The 26,932-nt window shown below is 44.8% G+C and overlaps 1 pseudogene; it reads right to left on the bottom strand.

Moving 5' to 3' along the window:
* LOC123990607 overlaps positions 1-26,932 on the bottom strand; it is a 48,873-nt pseudogene that overhangs the window by 8,619 nt on the left and 13,322 nt on the right.

Genomic DNA, 26,932 nt, shown 5'->3' with positions numbered 1-26,932 from the left:
AAACTTTTGATTGGTACTGTATATACATTTTAACGTTTTCGTTTGTTTTTAATGTTTTTTTCGTTACATGTCAGACCCCAGTAAGTCTGTCATCATGGGGATCCTAATAAATCAAACCAATATAAAGGTCAACTAACTCACCTTGTCCTCCATCTCATCTTCGCTCTCGTCCAGGTTGTCGTCGTTGCTGAGCCGCCACTCATACTCCACATGCACGTGGACGTTGAACTTCCCCGTCTCGGCCTGGGTCAGCTGAACACCACAAAGACAACAAACGTACAGTCAACCTCTATCTGCTGTTACCCATCTTGATCATATGGCACCATGGACCCTCTAATAAAGAGGATCATCGTATTTTTATAGGCCGTTTCCTAATCCTCCACCCTTTTCCAAAAGTGTGCCTTTGCCCTCTCCCTGTCATGGATTTAAAAGCATATGAATGGTGTAAGAATTGTCTGGGGGGAGTTTTCTCTATTGTTAAATCCACGACGAGAAGTGTGCAAGTTAACACGTTGGGAAAAGGGTGGAGAATTGGGATGCAGTCATTGTGTTAAAATGTCTATGACCTTCAGATTACATTGCAAGCCTACACTCACCAGCTCCTCACACTGCGTATGTTTGAGGCGCTTGGCGATGTCCATTGGTGTTTCTCCTGCCTCGTTGGCTGCACACAGAGACAGACAAACCAACCAGAGCTTCAATAACGTGTTTCTATGGGACTTGACCAGCCCTTTATCATTTGTTGATGGGTTTGTATCCCATATTGCACCCTATTCCATATATAGTGCACTACTTTTGACTAGAGCCCTATGAGCCCTAATTAAAAGTAGTGCACTACATAGGGAATAGGGTGCCATTTGGGATGCAGATGATCCTATGAGGGTACTTACCAATACTGACTGAGGCCCTGCCCCGCAGTAGCAGTTTGAGACACTCACTGTTGTCGGTCAGGCAGCAGTAGTGCAGTGCCGTGCTCCCTTTGGCTGTCTGCTTCTCCAGGTTCCCACTTACACACACAGACATAATTACAGACAGAGAGACACACACACACGTTGGTTTTACTATCCAAGTGGGGGACAAAAAATGTATACCCATTCAAAATGGTATTTTTCCTAACCCTAAACCATACTCTTAACCAAACCTTAACCCCAAACCCTAATTCCTAACCCCTTACCCTAATTCTAACCCTAACACTAAACCTAACCCCTAAGCCTAAAAAGCCTTATTTTACTATCCTTGTGAGGACTTTTGGAACCTAAAAAGTTAAGTTAGACACGCAGCTGAGAACTATCACCACAAGGGGGCAACACTGCCGTTCATTGATATTGACAATTATTGGGAGAACAACTTCTGCTCCTATCTAAATATTTCATTATATGCTGTTAAATAACTTCCCCTCTTCACATTTGATATCTGAGAGCTTGTTTGCTTCTGCTACTATAAGCTATAAAAACCAGCATCTTTTCACCCAGTACTTTAGTACCTATTTTGGGCCAGGAAGTCCACAATATGGAGGGAGTTGCGGTCCACCATTCGTACTGCTAGGTGTAGTGCTGTCTCACCTGGTTCCTGAGGGCATGAAACAATGACAACTCAAGACAACAGTTTGACAACATCAGAGTTAGAAACATATAGCCAATATACCTACCAATCAGAGGCATTCAAATATGACAAATAACACAAAAACAAATCACACAAAAACTAGAAAAACTAGTCAAGCTTTTTAAGTCCATGAGGGACTTCAAGACTAATGTTTCTCTCATGTCACTGTTAGAAGGCAATGTCTACTTCCCAAATGGCACCCTATATGGTGCACTATTTTTGACCAGGGCCCATAGTGCTCTGGTGAAAAGTAGTGGACTATGTACGAAATAGGGTGCCATTTGGGATGCAACCAGTGTCAATCATCTCACATGCTCATTGGCCAGCGGGATGGTCTCCATCAGGTCCACTCCTTCAGCATAGACCTGGATGAGAGAGAGGATGTCTCGGGTCTTCACTGCCTCACACAGGAAGTGCAGCCTGGACGCCACGTCCACACACTTCCTCTGAGCAAAACGCTTCTCCGTGTACTTGGCTGTGATGTAGTCCTTCCTCGTCTGCCTGAGGGAGACAAGAGCCCAAACAGATAGATGATCAAATACCAGGAAAGAGACAGGAAACAAGTGCAAACTTGCGTACATATTGGCACACCTCTCCCTTATATATTAGTGCACAGGAGGTTAGTGGCACCTTAATTGGGGAGGACGGGCTTGTGGTAATGGCTGGAGTGGAAGGGGTAGAATGGTATCAAACACATGATTTGTTGCCATTCCATTCGCTCGGTTCCATCCATTATTATGAGCCGTCCTCCCCTCAACAACACAGTGCACTACTTTTATTTGTAAAAAAAGTTTTTTTAACCTTTATTTTACTAGGCAAGTCAGTTAAGAACTAACTCTTATTTACAATGATGGCCTACACCGGCCAAACCTGGACTACGCTGGTCCAATTCTGTGCCACCTATGGGACTCCCAATCACGGCTGGTTGTGATATAACCTGGATTCGAACTAGGGTGTCTGTAGACCAGGGCCCATTGAATTGTGTGTCATTTTGGACACAACCTAAGACACTCAGGACTATAAACAGTATAAAAAAAGAAGTGAAACATATTTCAACTTAATGTGAAATGAAATCTATTTAGTGTTGTTCCTGTTTTGTGTGGCCTGCCCTGCAGTCTGTCACTTACATGTCACTGGAGGGGTTGGGTTTAGTCACGCTCTGTGCAGACCGGTCCGCCTCCATGATCTCATTGAAACCTGCGTTCCCTACATTCTTAGCCAGCTGGGGAAGACCAGGTAGAGCACACGTCAATTTCGTATCTGCTCAGCCTTTATTAATCTAGCCTGGTCCCAGATTCGTTTGTGTCGAACAGGGACAATGACCATAGGAGTTGTCAAGACACCATGAACAGATCTGTGGACCACACTACTAATAATCTTACTAACTATACTATAGTACAAAAGTCTGTCAAAATACAATCCTAAAAGCCTGTAGTATATACCAGGAGCTCTGAGGTTCCCAGGACGTCCAGTGTGAGAGACTGTATTCTAGAGTAGTGGACGCCCATCTCCCTGTGGATTCCAGAACACTCGATGCAGATGAGCACTCCCAGGTTAGTGGAGAGCCAGGTGGGATCTGAAGACAGATATAGAGGATATTATCAGTGTTAAGACTAGTGTTCTGTATCCCGGGGTGGTCTGGCGCTAGCTAACATTGCCTCGGGGCACACATGTAGAGATGTAGGATCTTAATTTGACCCAGTTTTCTACAGCAGGAAAATAATCCTGCAGCAACAGGAAATGTGAATTATTATGGGGATTATAATCAATGGCCATTTTTTGTAGGAGTTGATAAATTTTTCATTAGGGCAAATCAAGTCTGACATTTTAAAGTGGAAAGTACACACTTTAGAAGCCTTTTTAAACCTTGAATAAGCACAAGTTTGCATTTCCTCCTACACAGGAAAATTCTCGGCAACAAAAGATTGATCAAATGAAGATCCTACATCTGTATGCCAGCGCTGGCGGAGAGGCACACCATTTCTCCTCTTCATTTTCCTGTCTCTCTCAACTGTCGCTGTCCAATAAACTTGAAAATGACTTTTAAAAACCAATAAAAAGAAAAAAGACTAGTGTGATCCCATTATAAGTTCTCACCTGAAATAGTTGCACTGTTAAATAAAGTTCCACTCCTAAGAAGGAGCTGTAGTTTATTGATGCACTATTTTCAGTGTCCTATAAATGCAAATTCTACACTATTCCCTATAGACACAGTGTACAAAACATTAAGAACACATTCCTAATATTGAGTTGCACCCTCCCCTTTTGCCCCCAGAACAGCCCCAATCCGCCAGGACATGGACTCTACAAGATGTCAAAAGCATTCCACAGGGATGCTGGCCCATGTTGACTCCAATGCTTCCCACAGTTGTGTCAAGTTGGCTGGATGTCTTTTGGGTGGTGGACCATTCTTGATACACACAGGAAACTGTTAAGCTTGAAAAACCCAGCAGCGTTGTAGTTCTTGACACAGTCAAACCGGTGCGGCTGGCACCAACTACCATACCCCATTTACCCTCTAAATGGCACACATACACTATCCATGTCTCAATTGTATCAAGGCTTAAAATACTTCTTTAACCTGTCTCCTCCCCTTCACCTACACTGATTGAAGTGGATTTAGTAAGTGACATCAATAAGGGATCATAGCTTTGCATTCACCAGGTCAGTCTATGTCAGGGAAAGAGTAGGTGTGCCTAATGTTTTGTACACTCGGTGTATAGAGTGGGATTTCAGTGACATCCGCCGGCCTGAACAGCCAACACTCTTTCTTCTGTCTTTGCAGAACTAATCTGACTGACCTAACAAAGAATCCTAAGAATGTGTGTGCAGGACATGGAGAAAAGCCCATGTCATTTGTCAAACCATTGTACATTCAGCCTTGTAAATGACTAAACGCATGTCAGACCCTCACACATTCACATAGATCACATATATAGACTGTGATTCTTCACTTTGATATAATAACCCTCTGGGAGGAAGACCACAAAACATTCATGCTGCCTTTTCCCAGCATGCTCTGTGTGTCACTCACTGGGCGCTCCGCAGTCGCAGCACACATCGTTGCCGCTCATCCTCTTGACCTCGCTGACGATGGCCTTGGTCAGCTCCTGGACTATGTTGTTCTCCCCTCCCTCGTCCTGGTCTCCTTTGAAGGCATCGTTCAGGGCTTCCTCCTTACTGTTCTGCAGGACTGAGATCCATCTGAAAACACAGGCAGCAGAGGGAACCAGTAAGCTCTGAGGGCAAAGGTTGAGTCCCGTATGGCACTCTATTCCCTATGTAGTGCACTACCTTTGACCGGAGCCCTATGGGGAATAGGGTTCCATTAGTGACGCAAAAAACTTTAAAGAGAATCTGAGAGACCAATTACATGTACCACCTGTATCATGTACACACATAATGATGTACACACCACGTTCACACACAAACTTGCATAGTGCAAAAGGCACAGACAGGCACAGTACTTACATCTGACACTCTGCCTCATCCTCAGCTTGAAAGTGATAGGTTCTGTCATCTGTTTAGACAAATAATAGGCTGATTGAGCAACATGCAACTGGCACTTGCAGTAAGAAATGCTAAGAGGCTCGATGGAAGATACATGTCTGTCATTCAATAACTATCATATCATAGAGTCTCGGGAATAGTTTTCTATCATGCTTTTGCTATTGTAGCTACATATTCAGACTAGTGTTGCAGAGGTTTGAGATGGAGCATCAAAGTGCTGCCTTAGTTACGTGAGAAGAGATCAAAGCTTTTCTTCTCGTCAGGGTTACGCTTCACTTGACAGGTTAGCAGGTTGAGTTTTGCTGGTGGTGTGTTAGCCTATGAGAGAGGAGCAAAGAAGAGTAAGAGAACTGAGGGGGCCAGACTGCTGAAGTTGGTCATATTGTATTCATGCCACTTTCCCAGTTGGGTAATGCCAAACAGTAGAATTACTTTGAATAAAAAACATTATTTAAAAAATAAAAAGAGAAGGTAAAATGCAGCAGCCTTCTAGAAATGTATCGTTGGCTTATAGCCACATCTCTGTAAAGGCCCAAAGAACAGCAGTGTTGTCGCACAATTACTGTCCAGTTATTTAATGTCAAATGTGAAATGCAGGGAAACAGAACAAATGTGATCCTTTTCTTCCATTATCACTGGACAAATTCACTGTGGAAACTCTATTTCAAATGGCGACCCAGACTATTTGCATTGCCAACCCCCCCACCCCTTTTACGTCGCTGCTACTCTCTGGTATTATCTATGCAGTCACTTTAATAACTCTACCTCCATGTACATGTTACCTCAATTACCTCGACTAACTAGTGCCCCCACACATGGACTCTGTACCGGTACCCCCTGTGTATAGTCTCGCCATTGTTATTTTACTGCTGCTCTTTAATTACTTGTTCTTTTTATTTCTTATTTATATTTTTTAAACTGCATTGTTGGTTAGGGGCTTGTAAGTAAGCATTTCACTGTCTACACACCTGTTGTATTCGGCGCATGTGACTAATACAATTTGATTTGATGCTCACGGACAATTCACTGTGGATACCAGGCTCAGGGACAATTCACTGTGGAAGCCAGGCTCAGGGACAATTCACTGTGGATACCAGGCTCAGGGACAATTCACTGTGGATACCAGGCTCAGGGACAATTCACTGTGGATACCAGGCTCAGGGACAATTCACTGTGGATACCAGGCTCAGGGACAATTCACTGTGGATACCAGGCTCAGGGACAATTCACTGTGGAAGCCAGGCTCAGGGACAATTCACTGTGGATACCAGGCTCAGGGACAATTCACTGTGGATACCAGGCTCAGGGACAATTCACTGTGGATACCAGGCTCAAGGACAATTCACTGTGGAAGCCAGGCTCAGGGACAATTCACTGTGGATACCAGGCTCAGGGACAATTCACTGTGGATACCAGGCTCAGGGACAATTCACTGTGGATACCAGGCTCAGGGACAATTCACTGTGAAAGCCAGGCTCAGGGACAATTCACTGTGGATGCCAGGCTCAGGGACAATTCACTGTGGATGCCAGGCTCAGGGACAATTCACTGTGGATACCAGGCTCAGGGACAATTCACTGTGGATACCAGGCTCAGGGACAATTCACTGTGGAAGCCAGGCTCAGGGACAATTCACTGCGGAAGCCTTGCTCAGGGGGAATTCATTGCGGAAGCCATGCTCAGGGGGAATTCACTGCGGAAGCCAGGCTCAGGGGGAATTCACAGTGGATGTCAGGCTCAGGAGGAATTCACTGTGGAAGCCATGCTCAGGGGGAATTCACTGTGGATGTCAGGCTCAGGAGGAATTCACTATGGAAGTCAGGCTCAGGGGGAATTCACTGCGGAAGCCAGGCTCAGGGGGAATTCACTGTGGAAGTCAGGCTCAGGGGGAATTCACTGCGGAAGCCAAGCTCAGGGGGAATTCACAGTGGATGTCAGGCTCAGGAGGAATTCACTATGGAAGTCAGGCTCAGGGGGAATTCACTGCGGAAGCCAGGCTCAGGGGAATTCACAGTGGATGTCAGGCTCAGGAGGAATTCACTGTGGAAGCCATGCTCAGGGGGAATTCACTGCGGAAGCCATGCTCAGGAGGAGTTCACTGCGGAAGCCATGCTCAGGGGGAGTTCACTGTGGAAGCCATGCTCAGGGGGAATTCACTGCGGAAGCCATGCTCAGGAGGAGTTCACTGCGGAAGCCATGCTCAGGGGGAGTTCACTGTGGAAGCCATGCTCAGGGGGAATTCACTGCGGAAGCCATGCTCAGGAGGAGTTCACTGCGGAAGCCATGCTCAGGAGCAGTTCACTGCGGAAGCCATGCTCAGGGGGAATTCACTGCGGAAGCCATGCTCAGGGGGAATTCACTGCGGAAGCCATGCTCAGGAGGAGTTCACTGTGGAAGCCATGCTCAGGAGGAGTTCACTGCGGAAGCCATGCTCAGGAGGAGTTCACTGCGGAAGCCATGCTCAGGGGGAATTCACTGCGGAAGCCATGCTCAGGGGGAATTCACTCCGGAAGCCATGCTCAGGGGGAATTCACTCCGGAAGCCATGCTCAGGGGGAATTCACTGCGGAAGCCAGGCTCAGGGTGAATTTTAGTGGATACCAGGCTCAAGGACAATTCACTGTGGAAGCCAGGCTCAGGGACAATTCACTGTGGATACCAGGCTCAGGGACAATTCACTGTGGATACCAGGCTCAGGGACAATTCACTGTGGATACCAGGCTCAGGGACAATTCACTGTGAAAGCCAGGCTCAGTGACAATTCACTGTGGATGCCAGGCTCAGGGACAATTCACTGTGGATGCCAGGCTCAGGGACAATTCACTGTGGATACCAGGCTCAGGGACAATTCACTGTGGATACCAGGCTCAGGGACAATTCACTGCGGAAGCCAGGCTCAGGGGGAATTCACAGTGGATGTCAGGCTCAGGAGGAATTCACTGTGGAAGCCATGCTCAGGGGGAATTCACTGCGGAAGCCAGGCTCAGGGGGAATTCACAGTGGATGTCAGGCTCAGGAGGAATTCACTGTGGAAGCCATGCTCAGGGGGAATTCACTGTGGATGTCAGGCTCAGGGGGAATTCACTGTGGAAGTCAGGCTCAGGGGGAATTCACTGCGGAAGCCAGGCTCAGGGGGAATTCACTGTGGAAGTCAGGCTCAGGGGGAATTCACTGCGGAAGCCAAGCTCAGGGGGAATTCACAGTGGATGTCAGGCTCAGGAGGAATTCACTATGGAAGTCAGGCTCAGGGGGAATTCACTGCGGAAGCCAGGCTCAGGGGGAATTCACAGTGGATGTCAGGCTCAGGAGGAATTCACTGTGGAAGCCATGCTCAGGGGGAATTCACTGCGGAAGCCATGCTCAGGAGGAGTTCACTGCGGAAGCCATGCTCAGGGGGAGTTCACTGCGGAAGCCATGCTCAGGAGGAGTTCACTGCGGAAGCCATGCTCAGGGGGAGTTCACTGTGGAAGCCATGCTCAGGGGGAATTCACTGCGGAAGCCATGCTCAGGAGGAGTTCACTGCGGAAGCCATGCTCAGGAGCAGTTCACTGCGGAAGCCATGCTCAGGGGGAATTCACTGCGGAAGCCATGCTCAGGGGGAATTCACTGCGGAAGCCATGCTCAGGAGGAGTTCACTGTGGAAGCCATGCTCAGGAGGAGTTCACTGCGGAAGCCATGCTCAGGAGGAGTTCACTGCGGAAGCCATGCTCAGGGGGAATTCACTGCGGAAGCCATGCTCAGGGGGAATTCACTCCGGAAGCCATGCTCAGGGGGAATTCACTCCGGAAGCCATGCTCAGGGGGAATTCACTGCGGAAGCCAGGCTCAGGGTGAATTTTAGTGGATACCAGGCTCAAGGACAATTCACTGTGGAAGCCAGGCTCAGGGACAATTCACTGTGGATACCAGGCTCAGGGACAATTCACTGTGGATACCAGGCTCAGGGACAATTCACTGTGGATACCAGGCTCAGGGAAAATTCAATGTGAAAGCCAGGCTCAGTGACAATTCACTGTGGATGCCAGGCTCAGGGACAATTCACTGTGGATGCCAGGCTCAGGGACAATTCACTGTGGATACCAGGCTCAGGGACAATTCACTGTGGATACCAGGCTCAGGGACAATTCACTGTGGAAGCCAGGCTCAGGGACAATTCACTGCGGAAGCCTTGCTCAGGGGGAATTCATTGCGGAAGCCATGCTCAGGGGGAATTCACTGCGGAAGCCAGGCTCAGGGGGAATTCACAGTGGATGTCAGGCTCAGGAGGAATTCACTGTGGAAGCCATGCTCAGGGGGAATTCACTGTGGATGTCAGGCTCAGGGGGAATTCACTGTGGAAGTCAGGCTCAGGGGGAATTCACTGCGGAAGCCAGGCTCAGGGGGAATTCACTGTGGAAGTCAGGCTCAGGGGGAATTCACTGCGGAAGCCAAGCTCAGGGGGAATTCACAGTGGATGTCAGGCTCAGGAGGAATTCACTATGGAAGTCAGGCTCAGGGGGAATTCACTGCGGAAGCCAGGCTCAGGGGGAATTCACAGTGGATGTCAGGCTCAGGAGGAATTCACTGTGGAAGCCATGCTCAGGGGGAATTCACTGCGGAAGCCATGCTCAGGAGGAGTTCACTGCGGAAGCCATGCTCAGGGGGAGTTCACTGTGGAAGCCATGCTCAGGGGGAATTCACTGCGGAAGCCATGCTCAGGAGGAGTTCACTGCGGAAGCCATGCTCAGGAGCAGTTCACTGCGGAAGCCATGCTCAGGGGGAATTCACTGCGGAAGCCATGCTCAGGGGGAATTCACTGCGGAAGCCATGCTCAGGAGGAGTTCACTGTGGAAGCCATGCTCAGGAGGAGTTCACTGCGGAAGCCATGCTCAGGAGGAGTTCACTGCGGAAGCCATGCTCAGGGGGAATTCACTGCGGAAGCCATGCTCAGGGGGAATTCACTCCGGAAGCCATGCTCAGGGGGAATTCACTCCGGAAGCCATGCTCAGGGGGAATTCACTGCGGAAGCCAGGCTCAGGGTGAATTTTAGCTTTCAAACAATATCTCAGTATTGTGTCTGGCGAGAAGCTGCAATAATCGCAGAGGTTTTAGGACCTGACACAGGGTTGTTACTGAAATGATCAGTCACGACATTCTGTGATCACAACTGAGACAATACCGTTAGGACAATAACGTTGGAGCTCAGGGTAATGTTGTCAAGAGGAAAGTCATGCCCAAAAGAGTTTGTACTGGTTTGCGATTGGATTCCTAGAAGAGGTCAACAGGAATCCAGTCACGTTTGAGAGTACTGGGTTAGTAATGAAATCACCCCGCCTGCCAACCAGAAAATGAAGAGTTACATTCCTCTTCCCACCATTCTGTCTATCATCCTTTTGCTTATGCTCTTCCTTCTGTTGATCTTTCTCTTCTTCTTTGCTCTCTCCTAACATGTTGTTTGGCTCTTAAAAAAAAAGGTCATTAATAATAATTTTACTTCGTCATCCACATCTTATTTATTTCCAATTTATGGAAGAAATGTGTCCAAAATAAAGACCTTACAGAATCCCACTGACTGACATGTAGTATGTACTGTATATTCAGACGGTAAGGAGAGGGCCATGAATGACAGCATGCATGAAGGAAAGTGAGTGACCAATAGGAGAAGACAAAAACAGGAAGTCTCTTACCGTTCCATGGGAGATAGTCAGGAACCCGTTCTTCACCGAACACTTCCTCTTTTGCCACACCTTCCTAAGACTGAAGAAGAGTAAACATTCATTATTTCACTAGAACACTCTATTCCTCTATGGCTCAGCTTCTATATCACAAACCACAACTAAATCCAGAACAAATTCCAGAAAGAGTACAGTATTATATAGAGCCATTATATATAGAGCCATTATTGCATGGAACTCCCATCTCATATTGTTCAAATAAACAGCAAACCTGGTTTCAAAAACATATAAAGCAACACCTCACAGCACAACTCCACTTCCCTATTTGACATAGATAGTTTGTGTGTGCATATTGATATGAAGGCTACATGTCCATTTTTAAATGTATGTAGTTCTGTCCTTAATGTTCTTGTCTATTAATGTTCTGTATTATGTAATGTGTCATGTTATGTGTGGACCCCAGGAAGAGTAGCTACTGCTTTCACAACAGCTAATAAAATACCAAACCATACCATTTCATGAACAGCAAATGGAATGATGTATGTGATAAGGCATATTACATCATATTGCATCATATCATCATATTACCCCAACGCCTCGATGAAAACCACATTTCCCTGCCTTTGTCGGGGAAACAAACAGCTCCTCTTGGCTCTGTGTACCAGAGGCCAAATTGGTGATTAAAGCTCTGTCCACTCACCCCTCACTCTTCTTGTACAGCATTCCGCAGCGTTCTGTACCGTGGGCCTTATTCCCCTGGAGCTGGTGAAGGCTGTATCCTGTCTGCTTGGCCTGGGTATCCTAATGCATCAGAGACACACTCATGTTAAGTCATGAGGACTTAACACTTCTCCCATCTCTCATAGCTCTCTCATAGCATCGGTGTGAACACAAATGGAAACTAACCATCATCAAGTCATAATCTTTCTTGAGGAGGAACAAAAACAGAGAGCAGAGGAGTCAGCCTCTGTTGTGAAGGGAGTGTGTTCTTATCTGAAGGAAGTTATGGAGGACATGAAGAACTCTCTCACAGGGGAACTACAATGATTGAACAGACTCAAAAGGACACCGTTAATGAGATGGGAAAAGCACAGAAGGCCACAGACCTTCAACTGGAAGAGCTGCACCAGGACGTAATGCAGTGCTTTTCCCTTCTGGACAAATCTTCTGCACCTCCCTCAGGTTTTACCTCTGCCACTGGCTTGGCCAGTAAGGGAATAGGAAAGGTAGTACTACAAAAACCCCTCTGAAGATACTGTTAAACAACAGAACTCCCTCTGCCACTGTCATGTCTCCTCTAGAGCGCTCCCTCCCTATCAAACTACTTTTCCCCACTTTTGGCAGCCCAGAAGATGATGTTGATCCACTGTTTTTCTTATCTAAGTGTAATGATTTTCTTTCTATCCGGCCCCTTACTGACTTGGAGGTTCTTGCCACCCTCTGCAGTGTTCTCCATGGTACAGCAAGAGACTGGTGGGAGATAGCCCGTGAACATGTGTCAACCTGGGAGGAGTTTCAAAAAATATTCCTCTTAGCCTTCCTCTCAGAGGACTATGGGGATGAACTGGCGGAACGTGTTCGTAACAGAGTCCAGGGTGAAGCAGAGCCAATAAGGGACTTTACCTTCTCTTATCGAGTTCTATGTAGGAGATGGAAGGCTGACATTACTGAGCAGGAGATGGTCAAACTCCTTCTTAAGAACATGGTTCCCCGCCTTGCTAGTCAACTTCGAGAACGTGTGCAAAATGTGGTTGATCTGGTGCGTCTTGGGACTCCGTTTGAGAAGGACTGGAAGCACCACCTCCAAACTAAAAACCCCGTTCCCTCATCCCAGTATACCCATAACTCTCCTGGGGCTAAACCGTCACACCTATTTTTACCCAAGATCCAGGACAAAAGTCCAGTTATGTGTTGGAGGTGTAAAGTTCAACATCCTCCAGATTCTTGCCCGCTCTATGTCCAGCGTCAGGATTCAGGAAAAGGTCAGAAAGGACCGAAGACTGAAAGTCTAGACAGACGTGGTGGCTTGCATACAATTGGGTCAGCCTTAATGCCCACCATGAAGCCTTTAGACAGCACAGCTAGCCGTCTTATTCCTATTCCGCAACAACTATTGGTTCCTCTGACTGTTAGGAACTGGAGAGGGAAGGCCATAATCGACACAGGGGCATCTTACACCCTGATGCAAGAGGCCCTGTGGCAGAACATGGCATTACCTCATGAGGAGCTACGAACATGGGAGGAGGGACCATTGTACTTGGCCAATGGAGAACCTACCACCCCCTTGGGCTGGATTAGTATAATAATAAAACTGCATGGTGAGACTATTAACCTTCCTGTGGCTATTCTTGCAGATTCAAGCCTTGCATTTGCTGTAGTCCTTGACCTAGACTTCCTGTTCTTCAGTGGACTGACCATCTCGATGTCCGAAACCTCCTATCGGCTGCACTCTGACTATTCTCAGCCTCATCCATTTCAACCTGGTAATGCACTGATTTCAGGCTGGAGCCTGCTACATTATGCAGTGTCCGGACAAGGTCAAGTCAGAGACAGAGAAAATATAAAGAGACAAAGACAAAAACATGTTCCACCAGTGAAGTCTGAGAACCCAACTATCACCCTGATTACCACCGTACCCCCCCTTCTATCCGAGAGCAAAAACAAACCTGATGCGGATTTCTACATCAATAAGCAGTGGAACAGGCATGTCTGTCGGATGATGAAAGGTGGCAGCTCTCCCAGATGTTGGACGTGAACAGTCTGTACTCTTACACTGGGCCGTACAACTGTCGTCAAACACTAAATCTATACCCGGCCCCCACCAAACTGGACATTCTCAATGAACAGCTCAAAAGCATGTTGGAGAATGGAATTGTGGAACCTTCTTTTTCCGGATGGGCTTCTCCGGTTGTCCTGATTCCTAAGAAAGATGGTGGATATCGATTCTGTGTGGACTACAGGAAGCCGAATGCCATAACAGAAAGCGATGCCTACCCTCTACCAAACATAAATGACATACTGGAATCTCTGGCAGGAGCATCCATCTTTAGTAATCTGGATCTGAACAGTGGCTATTGGCAGGTGTCAATGGATCCCGCTAGTCAGGACAAGACTGCCTTTGTCACCCCTGCTGGTTTGTACTCCTTCAAAATCATGCCTTTTGGTTTGAAGAATGCTCCAGCAACCTTCCAAAGGTTGATGGAGACTGTCCTGGGAGATCTGAGGGGTAGACATTGTCTCGTGTATCTGGATGACATCATAATCTACTCCTCCTCTGTCACGGATCATCTGCAAGACATTCAGTCTGTCTTCGACAGACTAAAGGCTGCAGGTTTGACCTTGAAGAAGTGTCGTTTCTGTCTGCCAGAACTCAAGTTCCTTGGTTAATGCCGAAGGTATCCATGCAGATCCCGCCAAAGTTGCAGCCGTGCAGGAATTCCCAATTCCCACCTCCCTCAAGGCTGTTCAGCGGTTTCTGGGTATGGCTGGATGGTACCACAGGTTTGTGCCTGACTTTTCAAAGGTAGCCGAACCCCTCAACCACCTTAAGAAGAAAGGTGTGAAATTCCAATGGACCACTGCATGCCAAGGTGCATTTGAAGCACTCAAAAACAGTCTAATTACACCTCCAGTGCTTGGACATCCTAACCTGAATGCTCATTTCATTGTGTACACAGATGCAAGTCAAACAGGACTTGGAGCAGTCTTGGCTCAACAAACAGGACTTGGAACAGAAGAAGTTCTTGCCTATGCAAGTCGCGCCCTTAATTCAGCCGAGAGGAATTATTCAACGATTGAAAGGGAGTGCCTCGCTGTGGTCTGGGCTTTGAAGAAATGGAGCTACTACTTGGAGGCAAAGATCTTCACCGTTGTCACAGACCATGCTGCTCTGCAGTGGGTTCTGGCATCAGGCAAGACCAACAGCCATCTTATTCGCTGGTCTATCAGATTGCAGAAGTTTAACTTCATCATTGAGTATCGCAAAGGAAAACTGAACGTTGTACCAGATGCCCTTTCTCGGATTACAGAGACTGCCAATGTTTGTCCTCCCTTGTGCAGTACTTATACTACCGCTAAATGTCTGGATGATTCCTTTCCTCTGGATGATGAGAGTGTATGGAGAGCACAGCAGAAAGATGCTGCCATCATGGCGATCCATAAGAGTCTGTCTGAAGAAGACTCCAAGAGTCGCTTCAATGATAAGTATAGCATAATTCAGGATAAAGTGTATCGAAAAACTCCAAGAGGAGATGGAATACACAGCACTCATTATCGCGTCTTCCTTCCCTCTACATTGTGTGATCAGATAATCCAAGTTTATCATGCCAATCCCATGAGTGGCCATCTTGGAGTTTTTAAAACTTATCAAAGACTACATTAAGTGGTTTACTGGCCAGGCATGTGGGTTGATACCCGGAAGTTTGTACAGTAGTGTGAAGTCTGCCAGAAATACAAACCAGACATTGGCAGACCCTGTCGGGAAAATGCAGCAGACCTTGATGAACCATCCAAATGAAATGTTGGGAATTGACCTCATGGGACCTTTTCCTCCCAGCCGGGGGACACGGAATGAATTTTTATTGGTGGTAGTGGACTACTACACACACTGGGTGGAGTTGTTTCCCCTCCGCAAAGCCACCTCATCAGCCATTGCTCTAATTCTGAGAAGGGAGGTCTTTACCAGATTCGGGATTCCAGACCAAATCCTCTCTGACCAAGGTCCGCAGTTCATATCAGGAATCTACAAAGAGCTCTGTACCTACTGGGGTGTAATTGCCAAATTGACCACAGCCTACCATCCTCAGACCAACCTGGCCGAGAGGGTAAACCGAACCCTGAAGGCGATGATTGCTTCATTCGTGGGGGATCAGCACACAAGGTAGGATCAGCATCACCCTGAATGTCGCTTTGCACTGAACTCTGCCGTGCAGGAGACTTCTGGGGTCACCCCTGCCGAACTCCACCTGGGAAGACCACTAAAAGGTCAGATGGACAGAGTCTTGCAAAGTTCCAATGTTTCACCTGACTGCCCAGTGTTTGATGCCCTACAACACCACCACACTTTGCTAGCCAGAGTGGAGGCCAGCAAAACCAAAGTCAAACAACGACAGCTGAGAAACTATGACAAACATAGACCCAAGTCTTGTGTCTGGGTACGTTCACATCATCTGTCAAAGGCGTCTAAGAAGTTCACTGCCAAGCTAGCTTCGAGATGGAAAGGTCCATACCGTGTAGTGCAGCAGTTGGGACCAGTGAACTACTTGGTCTGTTTGGAGGACACTGGGGAAGATGTCAGGACGGTGCATGTTGTTGACTTAAAGCCCTGCTACCCTACGGCATAAGAGCTGGATCGCAGGCAAAAGCAACACCTGCAGGACCTCTTTGTGGAGGACTCTGATGATGAGGACTTCCCTGGTTTTGTGTAGCAGGAACATGAACCTGTCAAAGCCTGCATCCTCTCTGTTTCTACAGGTGTTGTTTTTTCATGGGGGGAGGAGTGTGGCGAAATCTGCACCGAGCCTTCACCGTGCACTGCCACTTTAAGAGCGCATGAGCAGTAAGGAAGGAGGAAATAAAGAGAGCTTATTCAGCTCTTTGGGGAGGGGCTCTTGGGTGGCGCAACAGTTTGATTGTGTGTGCTGTAGAAGTTGTGTTTGTAGTTTATAAAGTATTTAACTCAATCATCGGTGTGATCGCTTTAGATCGTGGTTGTTTTTGTTTGGGACCGCGGCCGTTATGGATTGCATGGATTAGTAGCAACATTGTTGCGAAGCTTTAACATACAAACCAACAAACCATCGGACAATTAGACACTACACCGGCACGCCTGAAGACCACATCTAAGATTTCTATTTTTCTCTCTCTTTCTCTTCCCTCTCGTTCCAGTGCTTTACCCTGCAACAGACTCTCTATTTTTCAAATGCACTTCCTATTGAAGTTCATTAGAGCTGGACTATTATTGCCCTGCCAGAAGTATTTGGATGGACATTTTAGTTAAAAGGGAGGTTGCTTGCAAGTTGTGTATTGTTATGTGAACTGTATTGAGGTGAGGTGTACTAATGACATGTGGCCGAGAAGACTGTGGACATTTTTAAGGCCTTTGTTGTGTCGATGAACACCCCCCACATTCATACCCTCTGCACTCCTCCACTGGACGATAATACAGATTATTGCAAATTCTCTGTTGATGACTGGGTTCGTTCTTGTATGAAGTTGCTGTTGAATTGCTCTGCCATTATTAGTATTAGTATTATTGTATGAGGGATTCTTTTGGGGTTACCCCTGTGCTGTGATGTGGGTTTTATATGGTGTGTATTCTCTTTTCTCTCCACTGGCTATCTGGTAAACAGGCTACACTCTAGGCAGTCTCTTCTGCTGATGTGTGTGGGTCTGGTAGTGGTACTCTCTCTATTCTACTCTTTTCCTTTCGGCATGGTTAATACCTGCCTGGCGCCCGAAAAAAATCTTTCTTTACCCCTCTCTAATAAATACCGCTACAAGGTGTTCATCTGAATCAGGTTTCTTCAATGTCCTCTCCTGAAGGCCTATTCTACTCTACGCTGCTTAAAAATGATGGTGCTTTGCAATTCTATACAGTCCTTTTTGAGAGCCATATATGAAGCGAGCCATTGAACACTTTTTTGGTTCTACATAGCACCATTTCTTCTAGCAGTGTAGGTGTACACCTTGCAGCCTTATTTCGATATATTCAAATAGAGTGGGTGACTCTAGAATCTGGAAGCAATTGAGATTTGAATGGAGGGCTTGAGCAGAGCCTTGCATTCAGAAAATATTACAGATATCAATGTGTGCAGTGGTCAGGAAGTTCAGAAGCTGTTTTTATTTCCTTCAAATCCTATCTGTGGTTGAGAACATTGATTATGGCTTTATCCCAAATAGCACCCTATGGGCCATGGTAAAGGTAGTGCACTATATAGGGAATAGGGTGCAATTTGGAACTCCGCCTTGATTGGGGAAAGAGCTAAAGTTCACCAAGAAAGCAGACATTCACTCTCCTAGCCTCTGGTGGAAACCATGATCAGTCTATTGCATTGTAACATGACACGACACACAAGACTAGTCATCTATACTCCTGTAAGTAGACTAGGGTCTTGTGAGGGAGAACTACAGGCTTTTCCTATTTTCCTATGACAAGGTCCTATGACAGGTAAGACCAAATACATGACAATATATGTGCTATAACTGGTCTGTCATTGGATTAGGTCCCTTCCTCTCTGCTACCAAGCTAATGTAACTGGTGGGATCTGAACACTGGTCTCCTACTCAGTAAACCAATGGTCTAACCACAAGAACAAGAGGAGATTCCCTCCTGGGCCAAAGGTGACACTAGTTTTAAGTCGCAGGCAGGGCCACCTCATCCCAAGGGTGTGACTCTAAATCACCTCCGCTACTTACTCCAGTGATTCAGAGCTCACCTCTTTCTGTTCAGACTGTAGGGAGGACTTGAGAACGTCTCTGAGCTCACTAAGCTGTTTCCTCTCTCCATCTTGGGTCTGTTTGATCTGAGAAACAGGAAGTGAGAGAACTGGGTGAGGTGAGTGACACATTATTGACAGACAGACAGTAAAACCATGGTAAGATCCAAAGATAATATTATAAGATATGGATGCTTGGACAGAGTGGCTCACTATAGTAAAGTCTGTAGCCAATTTCTCTATGGAAGGTTTGAGGCTATTCACTGTGTTCAGACCATCCTGGAAAAAGCTGTGAGGAGAGAGGAAACAGAGGTCACCAGGAGTCAAGATGGGTCAAGCATTAGCCTCCTACAAAAGACAAATGCATTAACTAAACAGTGCTAATCTGACTAAACAGTGCTAATCTGACTAAACAGTGCTAATCTGACTAAACAGTGCTAATCTGACTAAACAGTGCTTATCTGACTAAACAGTGCTTATCTGACTAAACAGTGCTTATCTGACTAAACAGTGCTTATCTGACTAAACAGTGCTAATCTGACTAAACAGTGCTTATCTGACTAAACAGTGCTAATCTGACTAAACAGTGCTTATTTGACTAAACATTGCTAATCTGACTAAACAGTGCTTATCTGACTAAACAGTGCTAATCTGACTAAACAGTGCTTATCTGACTAAACAGTGCTTATCTGACTAAACAGTGCTTATCTGACTAAACAGTGCTTATCTGACTAAACAGTGCTTATCTGACTAAACAGTGCTAATCTGACTAAACAGTGCTAATCTGACTAAACAGTGTTTATCTGACTAAACAGTGCTTATCTGACTAAACAGTGCTTATCTGACTAAACAGTGCTTATCTGACTAAACAGTGCTTATCTGACTAAACAGTGCTAATCTGACTAAACAGTGCTTATCTGACTAAACAGTACTTATGTGACTAAACAGTGCTTATCTGACTAAACAGTGCTTATCTGACTAAACAGTGCTTATCTGACTAAACGGTGCTTATCTGACTAAACAGTGCTTATCTGACTAAACAGTGCTAATCTGACTAAACAGTGTTAATGTGACTAAACGGTGTTAATCTGACTAAACAGTGCTAATCTGACTAAACAGTGCTAATCTGACTAAACAGTGCTAATCTGAAATCATTTGTAAATGAAAACAACATACTTGCATTGGGCGTGGAAATATTTGACGAGGTTCTGGAGAAAGTCGACCCCCTTCTTAGTTTTAATTTCATTCACTTTGAGAAGATACTGTAGACAAAATAAGACATATCGAGTAACAATATTAACGGACATGTGTAAATACTCCTCAGTGGACCCTGTCGTGTCTTCTATCCTGCATAGCCTCTGATAGGTGAAATAATTAGATAGCCAGTTTCATCCAACCTCACACATCTGGAGCTGAAAGAGACGTCTCTCCTTCTCCATCTCCTCAGCGATCTCTCCTCCACTGAACTCTGTCCGTATCATCCCATGCTGCTTAGCATGCTCCTTCTTCTCCTTCTCTATCTTAGTGCTGCAGGAACACAGAGGTCTCAGTGATGATGAAGCACAGGATGAATGGAGGAGGCAAGCGGAAAAGGAAGGTAAGAAACTTGTTTGCCTGACATATATTAAAGATTGGCTGAAAGGAATTGGCATAAAATAGAAAAATATACCAGTTTTATTTGAGGACGAAAATGTTCACAGCTGCGCCATACAGGTTTCAAAATAAAATGGGAAGAGATTTTCGATGTACCGATTCCATGACACATGGTTTATGAACTGGTACAAAAAAAACAACACTTGATTCGACACTTAAATATAAATTATTATATACAATTCTTGCCACCAACAGAATACTATACATATGGGGCATACAACAATCTCAGCTCTGTAGATTTTGCTGCGAAGAGACAAAATCAATAGATCACTTATTCTGGTACTACCCCTATGTAAGCTTGTTTCTGGTCACAGGTTCAGGAATGGTTCAAAAAAATCATAACATGCACTTAAAATGAACCTTTACAACTAGCAGTGTTGGGCGATTTGGAAAGCCATAGTCAGTCAATAAATAATATAATAATACTGGTAGGAAAGGTTTTCATCTTTCATCTTCAGCGCACAATCTGAGGATACTGTGCAATTAAAAATGTATGACACATGGAAACCAAACGAGGGTGGTCTATGGTGATAGGTGGGATGGGCTGAGAGGGGTGGGATTAAAGAGCTGAGGTCTATGGTGATAGGTGGGATGGGGTGAGTGGCTGAGCGGCGAGATTAAAGACCTGAGGTCTATGGTGATAGGTGGGATTAAAGAGCTGACGTCTATGGTGATAGGTGGGATTAAAGGTCTATGGTGATAGGTGGGATTAAAGAGCTGACGTCTATGGTGATAGGTGGGATTAAAGAGCTGACGTCTATGGTGATAGGTGGGATGGGCTGTGAGGGGTGGGATTAAAGAGCTGAGGTCTATGGTGATAGGTGGGATGGGTTGAGTGGCTGAGGGGCGGGACTAAAGAGCTAATAATAATAATATATGCCATTTAGCAGACGCTTTTATCCAAAGCGACTTACAGTCATGTGTGCATACATTCTACGTATGGGTGGTCCCGGGGATCGAACCCACTACCCTGGCGTTACAAGCGCCATGCTCTACCAACTGAGCTACGGAAGGACCGCGCTACGGAAGGACCGAGCTGAGGTCTATGGTGATAGGTGGGATTAAAGAGCTGAGGTCTATGGTGATAGGTGGGAAGGGCTGAGAGTGGCTGAGGGGTGGGATTAAAGAGCTGAGGTCTATGGTGATAGGTGGGATGGGCTGAGAGTGGCTGAGGGGTGGGATTAAAGAGCTGAGGTCTATGGTGATAGGTGGGATGGGCTGAGAGTGGCTGAGGGGTGGGATTAAAGAGCTGAGGTCTATGGTGATAGGTGGGATGGGCTGAGAGAGGTGGGATTAAAGAGCTGAGGTCTATGGTGATAGGTGGGATGGGCTGAGAGTGGCTGAGGGGTGGGATTAAAGAGCTGAGGTCTATGGTGATAGGTGGGATGGGCTGAGAGTGGCTGAGGGGTGGGATTAAAGAGCTGAGGTCTATGGTGATAGGTGGGATGGGCTGAGAGAGGTGGGATTAAAGAGCTGAAGTCTATGGTGATAGGTGGGATGGGCTGAGAGAGGTGGGATTAAAGAGCTGAGGTCTATGGTGATAGGTGGGATTAAAGAGTTTATGTTTGGTAAAGTATTATTGTTATGTGACTGCTTTCTATAAAAGTACTATGTATGTAAAAGGTATATGTAAAATGTTTGTACAAGTAGCAGAAAAGCTGTAGAAAAATATATATACATGTTTGTCCTCCGAAGATGGGATGGGTTAATAAAAAATAAAATTATATCAATATTTACTCTCCTCAGTTTATGTTAAGAGTTATTAAACTGTTCTCATTCCCTTAGAGTGAGTCACCAAACCACCAGTCAATCACATCAACCAAAAGGCTCTATGACGACACCGCAGGTGTTTGGTGCAAGGCATTGGTCTTTAGTAAACTAGTAAATCTTGAATGACCTGCCCAGCCCTCATATAGTGAACTAGAATGATCTCTATGTGAAGTAATTTACAAGAGCTTATTCACATCTTTTATGCATGTCATGCTGAAAATGAAAAGATACTGTTGGGACATCCAACATGTACTGCACCCCTTGTCTTTCCATACCGTAGTTCATTCAACACTAAATAAATCTCAGACAAAAAATCAGTGTTCACAAAAATGTGAGGAGTTTTGTATTCACATACAAACAGGCAACAGGTGCCGCTATAGCAGGTCTAGTCTCATTTTCTCTCTCTTAAGGTCTGTCTGCCTTATCAGCTGTTTCATGAATAGTAGCAGTTGACCTTTTACTAGCTTCCATTGTTTCCCATTTCTAGTTGTTGTTAAGCTGAACCCACACATGCAACTTCATGGTGCAGCTTACTCTTATTCTAACGGGTATGCAGGCTATTCAACAAAACTATTCCCCCCCACACCCCTCCGACCACATTTTCCTTGTGCTCATAAGGTACAATCACTAACTTATGCTTAACCCACATACAGTAACAGGTTGTGTAGTTTTGAAACTCTCAAACTGTGGTGGTGATGGTGGTGGTGGTAGTAGTGGTGGGGGTAGAGGTGGTGGTAGTGGTGGAAGTGGTGATAGTAGTAGTGGTGGTAGTAGTAGTGGTAGTGGTGGTAGTAGTGGTAGTAGTAGTGGTGGTAGTAGTAGTGGTGGGGGTAGAGGTGGTGGTAGTGGTGGAAGTGGTGATAGTAGTAGTGGTGGTAGTAGTAGTGGTAGTGGTGGTAGTAGTGGTAGTAGTAGTGGTGGTAATAGTAGTGGTGGTAGTAGTGGTGGTAGTAGTGGTAGTAGTAGTGGTGGTAGTAGTGGTGGTGGTGGTAGTAGTAGTGGTGGTAGTAGTGGTGGTAGTAGTGGTAGTAGTGGTGGTGGTGGTAGTAGTAGTGGTGGTAGTGGTGGTAGGAGTAGTGGTGGGGGTGAGGTGGTGGTAGTGGTAGTGGTAGTAGTAGTGGTGGTAGTAGTAGTGGTAGTGGTGGTAGTAGTGGTAGTAGTAGTGGTGGTAATAGTAGTGGTGGTAGTAGTAGTGGTGGTAGTAGTGGTGGTGGTGGTAGTAGTAGTGGTGGTAGTAGTGGTGGTAGTAGTAGTGGTGGTGGTAGTAGTAGTGGTGGTGGTGGTGGTAGTAGTGGTGGTGGTGGTGGTAGTAGTAGTGGTGGTAGTAGTGGTAGTGGTGGTAATAGTAGTGGTAGTAGTAGTGGTGGTAATAGTAGTGGTAATAGTAGTGGTGGTAGTAGTAGTAGTGGTGGTAGTAGTGGTAGTAGTGGTGGTAGTGGTAGTAGTAGTGGTGGTGGTGGTGGTAGTAGTGGTGGTGGTAGTAGTGGTAGTAGTGGTAGTAGTGGTGGTAGTAGTAGTGGTGGTAGTAGTAGTGGTGGTAGTAGTAGTGGTGGTAGTAGTGGTGGTAGTAGTAGTGGTGGTGAAACAGAGGCAGTTGTGATAATAATAACGTGGCTCTAACTCACACTTTAGTTTCATAATCCTTCCAGGCTTTATCAAAAGGCTTTTTAAGATCCTGTGGAAATAAAACAGGAACATAACAGTATTAACACAAGGGATACAAATGACAAGAGCTGAAGTCATGACTATCAATGGGCTTGGATTGGACTCAGGGGGACTAGCAGGTGACGATACAGGTGTTCAAGAAGACTAGTATGGGATAAGCCTACTCCCTCTTGTGCCACTATTCTGACTGGTATATTAAACACATGTTCTGACTGGTATATTAAACACGTGTTCTGACTGGTATATTAAACACATGTTCTGACTGGTATATTAAACACATATTCTGACTGGTATATTAAACACATGTTCTGACTGGTATATTAAACACATCTTCTGACTGGTATATTAAACACATGTTCTGACTGGTATATTAAACACATGTTCTGACTGGTATATTAAACACATGTTCTGACTGGTATATTAAACACATGTTCTGACTGGTATATTAAACACGTGTTCTGACTGGTATATTAAACACATGTTCTGACTGGTATATTAAACACGTGTTCTGACTGGTATATTAAACACGTGTTCTGACTGGTATATTAAACACGTGTTCTGACTGGTATATTAAACACATGTTCTGACTGGTATATTAAACACATGTTCTGACTGGTATATTAAACACATGTTCTGACTGGTATATTAAACACATGTTCTGACTGGTATATTAAACACATGTTCTGACTGGTATATTAAACACATGTTCTGACTGGTATATTAAACACGTGTTCTGACTGGTATATTAAACACGTGTTCTGACTGGTATATTAAACACGTGTTCTGACTGGTATATTAAACACATGTTCTGACTGGTATATTAAACACATGTTCTGACTGGTATATTAAACACATGTTCTGACTGGTATATTAAACACATGTTCTGACTGGTATATTAAACACATGTTCTGACTGGTATATTAAACACATGTTCTGACTGGTATATTAAACACATGTTCTGACTGGTATATTAAACACATGTTCTGACTGGTATATTAAACACATGTTCTGACTGGTATATTAAACACATGTTCTGACTGGTATATTAAACACGTGTTCTGACTGGTATATTAAACACATGTTCTGACTGGTATATTAAACACATGTTCTGACTGGTATATTAAACACGTGTTCTGACTGGTATATTAAACACGTGTTCTGACTGGTATATTAAACACATGTTCTGACTGGTATATTAAACACGTGTTCTGACTGGTATTAAACACGTGTTCTGACTGGTATATTAAACACGTGTTCTGACTGGTATATTAAACACATGTTCTGACTGCTATATTAAACACGTGTTCTGACTGGTATATTAAACACGTGTTCTGACTGGTATATTAAACACGTGTTCTGACTGGTATATTAAACACATGTTCTGACTGGTATATTAAACACGTGTTCTGACTGGCATATTAAACACGTGTTCTGACTGGTATATTAAACACATGTTCTGACTGGTATATTAAACACGTGTTCTGACTGGTATATTAAACACGTGTTCTGACTGGTATATTAAACACGTGTTCTGACTGGTATATTAAACACGTGTTCTGACTGGTATATTAAACACATGTTCTGACTGGTATATTAAACACGTGTTCTGACTGGCATATTAAACACATGTTCTGACTGGTATATTAAACACATGTTCTGACTGGTATATTAAACACGTGTTCTGACTGGTATATTAAACACGTGTTCTGACTGGTATATTAAACACGTGTTCTGACTGGTATATTAAACACGTGTTCTGACTGGTATATTAAACACGTGTTCTGACTGGTATATTAAACACTGTGGTTAATAATATGTTATACACCTACCCCTTTGACCCCTTTTAGGTCTCCTTTCAGTAGACTGTCTAAGGGGAAGGTGATGATGTTGTTCATGTTCTGCAACTGAAAACAACAATTAGAGAGAGAGACAGACAGGTAGAGAGACAGAGGGATGTAGAGACAGACAGGTAGAGAGACAGAGGGATGCAGAGAGACAGACATGTAAGAGAGACCGAGGGATGTAGAGAGACAGACAGGTAGAAACGGACAGGTAGAGAGACAGAGGGATGTAGAGAGACAGACAGGTAGACAGACAGAGGGATGTAGACACAGACAGGTAGAGAGACAGACAGGTCGAGCCAGACTGAGGGATGCAGAGACAGACAGGTAGAGAGAGGGAGGGATGTAGAGAGACAGACAGGTAGAGAGACAGACAGGTAGAGAGACAGACAGGTAGAGAGACGGAGGGCTGTAGAGACAGACAGGTAGAGAGAGAGGGTGGGATGTAGAGAGACAGACAGGTAGAGAGACAGAGGGATGTAGAGACAGACAGGTAGAGAGACAGACAGGTAGAGAGTTGTGTGATGTGAGATGGGGTCTCACCAGGTTCTTGAAGAGGGCTGTGAGCTCTTTGGTAAAGATGGCGAACTTGAGGAAGGCTGAGCCCACTTCGGGATCCTCTCTAGAGACACAGTTGTCTCCGAACTTCTCCATAGACTGAATGTACTGCTCCTCATGGTCAACGTGGGCTGAGAAACGCAGTAGTCAAATCAAGTCAAATCAGAATTTGTGTAAAGGGGATTTTTCATGGGTCACAAACACACTTTACATCATTAAAAACAAATCAAAGAGGCTTTACACAGACTCTTATTTTAATAGGAGCCTCTATGCCATCCTAAAGAGTTATTAGTGAGACTTGTATCCTAAAGAGTTATTAGTGAGACTTGTATCCTAAAGAGTTATTAGTGAGACTTGTATCCTAAAGAGTTATTAGTGAGACTTGTATCCTAAAGAGTTATTAGTGAGACTTGTATCCTAAAGAGTTATTAGTGAGATTTGTATCCTAAAGAGTTATTAGTGAGATTTGTATCCTAAAGAGTTATTAGTGAGACTTGTATCCTAAAAAGTGAGACTTTATTAGTTGAGACTTGTATCCTAAAGAGTTAAAGAGTTATTAGTGAGATTTGTATCCTAAAGAGTTATTAGTGAGATTTGTATCCTAAAGAGTTATTAGTGAGACCTGTATCCTAAAGAGTTAGTGAGACTTGTATCCTAAAGAGTTAGTATGACTTGTATCCTAAAGAGTTATTAGTGAGATTTGTATCCTAAAGAGTTATTAGTGAGATTTGTATCCTAAAGAGTTATTAGTGAGACCTGTATCCCAAAGAGTTAGTGAGACTTGTATCCTAAAGAGTTAGTGAGACTTGTATCCTAAAGAGTTATTAGTGAGACTTGTATCCTAAAGAGTTAGTATGACTTGTATCCTAAAGAGTTAGTAGACCTGTATCCTAAGTTATTAGTGAGACTTAAAGAGACTTGTATCCTAAAGAGTTAGTGAGACTTGTATCCTAAAGAGTTAGTGAGACTTGTATCCTAAAGAGTTAGTATGACTTGTATCCTAAAGAGTTAGTATGACTTGTATCCTAAAGAGTTAGTGAGACTTGTATCCTAAAGAGTTAGTGAGACTTGTATCCTAAAGAGTTATTAGTGAGACCTGTATCCTAAAAAGAGTTAGTTAGTGAGACTTGTATCCTAAAGAGTTAGTGAGACTTGTATCCTAAAGAGTTATTAGTGAGACTTGTATCCTAAAGAGTTAGTAGACTTGTATCCTAAAGAGTTAGTATGACTTGTATCCTAAAGAAA

The sequence above is a fragment of the Oncorhynchus gorbuscha genome, linkage group LG12, assembly GCF_021184085.1.
Source record: "Oncorhynchus gorbuscha isolate QuinsamMale2020 ecotype Even-year linkage group LG12, OgorEven_v1.0, whole genome shotgun sequence".
Taxonomy (NCBI): domain Eukaryota; kingdom Metazoa; phylum Chordata; class Actinopteri; order Salmoniformes; family Salmonidae; genus Oncorhynchus; species Oncorhynchus gorbuscha.
This window is presented reverse-complemented; position numbering and strand designations above follow the sequence as displayed.